Source organism: Schistocerca nitens, chromosome 1 (genome assembly GCF_023898315.1).
Source record: "Schistocerca nitens isolate TAMUIC-IGC-003100 chromosome 1, iqSchNite1.1, whole genome shotgun sequence".
NCBI lineage: Eukaryota > Metazoa > Arthropoda > Insecta > Orthoptera > Acrididae > Schistocerca > Schistocerca nitens.
The window spans coordinates 1116879064-1116881914 of NC_064614.1; the positions used below are offsets into that span (position 1 = coordinate 1116879064).

At 46.7% G+C, this 2851-nt stretch overlaps 1 non-coding gene across 1 annotated transcript; it reads left to right on the forward strand.

Annotated features, from left to right (window-relative positions):
• Window positions 1-470: 470 nt before the first annotated feature.
• Trnat-ugu (transfer RNA threonine (anticodon UGU)) lies at window positions 471-545 on the forward strand. Its single transcript has one exon. It is a non-coding gene; the product is annotated as a tRNA-Thr (tRNA).
• Window positions 546-2851: the final 2306 nt, after the last annotated feature.

Below are 2851 nucleotides of genomic sequence, written 5' to 3' on the forward strand. Positions count from 1 at the left end.
CGAAGATTCATTGAAGGTGAGCAAGCTTTACAAGATCTCTTGAATGAAATGAAATTATATGTGCGTTCAGTGAGAGCCTCACGCTGAGTAGGTCGGTGGCGTAGTGCATGCCTCTTTAGTTGACGGCACGTAGGAGACATGCGTGTCGAAAAAGGTGAAATGACGATGAGGACAATACAACGTTCTACTTATATGGATATGGTGTCTGTCCGTTCGGAGATGTCTGAAAGAACAGACACCATATCCATATAAGTATATCGTTCTGGCAATATCGGCCATGACCTTCTTCTTCTGTGCGGATGCACATATATTACCCGAACTCTTACGGGACTTGGTAAGAATGTCTTCCACGAGTAATGAGTGTGTTGGGGTGGAACACTACGAATGTAGTGTGTGGACATACTAGGTGAGAATGTGGGTCTCACGGGAGGCGTGCGCGAGATAGTCCTTGCAGTCGAACTATCCTCTGTGCCCTCGGTGGCTCAGATGGATAGAGCGTCTGCCATGTAAGCAGGAGATCCCGGGTTCGAGTCCCGGTCGGGGCACACATTTTCAACTGTCCCCGTTGATATATATCAACGCCCGTCAGTGTAGCTGTTGAATGGAATTTGGACGGAGAATAAACTGGAAGAAGACTAAAGTAATGAGAAACAGCAGAAATGAGATCAGCGATAAACTTAATATCAAAATTTGCGCTCGTAGAGTAGCTGAAGGAAAGGAATTCTCCCCTCTTGTAAACATACTTCCTTGGGAAAAAAATAACACATGACAGACGAATCGAGGCGGACACAAGGCAGAGACTAGCACAGGCCAAGAGGACATCCCCGGCCAAGACATGACTGTTGGCGTCAAAGATAGGCCTAAATTTCAGGAAAAAATGTCTTATAATGTGCAACGTTTGGGGCACAGCGTTACATGGTAGTGAATCATGGGCAATGGGGTAACCGGAACACAAGAGAATCGAAGTGTTTAAGATGTGAATCTATAGAAGAGCGCTGAAAATTAAGTTCTGTAGAATCAGAGAGGAAAGAAACATACGAAAAACACTGACAAGAAGAAGGAAGACGACGATTGGATGTGGATTATGACATGAGGGGATAACTTACAGGTACCAGAGTGAGTTGTAGAGGATAAAAACTGCAGAGGAAGACAGAGATTGGAATACATCCAGCAAATAATTGAGGACGATGGGTGCAGAGGCTATTCTGAAATGAAAAAATTCTCACGGGAGGTAAATTCGTGGCGGACCGTATCAAACCGTTCAGAAGACTGACGACTCAAGTAAAAACATTCGCAACACAAACGTCGCTGCAAAACAAACACGCCAAGAAATCTTTGCTCTCGTCTGTTCCTACATTCAGTCATGCAGAAGGTATAGTCTTGTCAAACTGGGTGAATCTTTTTGAAAAACCCTATGCACCGAAGCAGAAACACAGTACTGGCCATTAAAATTCCTACACCACGAAGATGACGTGCTACAGACGCGAATTTTAACCGACAGGAAGAAGATGTTGTGATATGCCAATGATTAGCTTTTCAGAGCATTCACACAAGGTTGGCGCCGGTGGCGACACCTACAACGTGCTGACGTGAGGAAAGTTTCCAACCGATTTCTCATACACAAACAGCAGTTGACCGGCGTTGCCTGGTGAAACGTTGTTGTGATGCCTCGTGTAAGGAGGAGAAATGCGTACCATCACGTTTCCGACTTCGTTAAAGGTCGGATTGTAGCCTATCGCGATTGCGGTTTATGGTATCGCGACATTGCTGCTCGCGTTGGTCGAGATCCAATGACTGTTAGCAGAATATGGAATCGGTGGGTTCAGGAGGGTAATACGGAACGCCGTGCTAGATCCCAACGGCCTCGTATCACTAGCAGTCGAGATGACAGACATTATTCGCTTCGCTGTAACGGATCGTAGAGCCACGTCTCTATCCCTGAGTCAAAAGATGGGGACGTTTGCAAGACAACAATCATCTGCACAAACAGCTCGACGACGTTTGGAGCAGCATAGACTATCAGCTAGGAGACCATTGCTGCGGTTACCCTTGACGCTGCATCACAGACAAGAGCGCCTGTGATGGTGTACTCAACGACGAACCTGGGTGCACGAATGGCAGACCGTCATTTTTTCCGATGAATCCAGGTTCTGTTTACAGCATCATGATAGTAACCACCGTGTTTGGTGACATCGCGGTGAACGCCCATTGGAAGCGTGTATTCGTCATCGCCATACTGGTCTATCACCCGGCGTGATGGTATGGGGTGCCATTGGTTATACGTCTCGGGCACCTCTGGTTCGCACTGACGGCACTTTGGACAGTGGACGTTATATTTGAGATGTGTTACGGCCCGTGGCTCTACCCTTCATTCGATCCCTGCAAAACCCTACATTTCAGCAGGATAATGCACGACCGCATGTGGCAGTTCCTGTAAGGGCCTTTCTGGATACAGAAAATGTTCGACTGCTGCCCTGGCCAGCACATTCTCCAGATCTCTCACCAATTGAAAACGTCTGGTTAATGGTGGCCGAACAACTGGCTCGTCACAATACGCCAGTCACTACTCTTGATGAACTGTGGTATCGTGTTGAAGCTGCATGGGCAGCTGTACCTGTGCACGCCATCCAAGCTCTGTTTGACTCAATGCCCAGGCGTATCAAGGCCGTTATTACGGCCGGAGGTGGTTGTTCTGGGTACTGATTTCTCAAGATCTATGCACCCAAATTGCGTGAAAATATAATCACATGTCAGTTCTAGTATAATATATTTGTCCAATGAATACCCGTTTATCATTTGCATTTCTTCTTGGTGTAGCAATTTTAACGGCCAGTAGTGTAAATTAACCAAC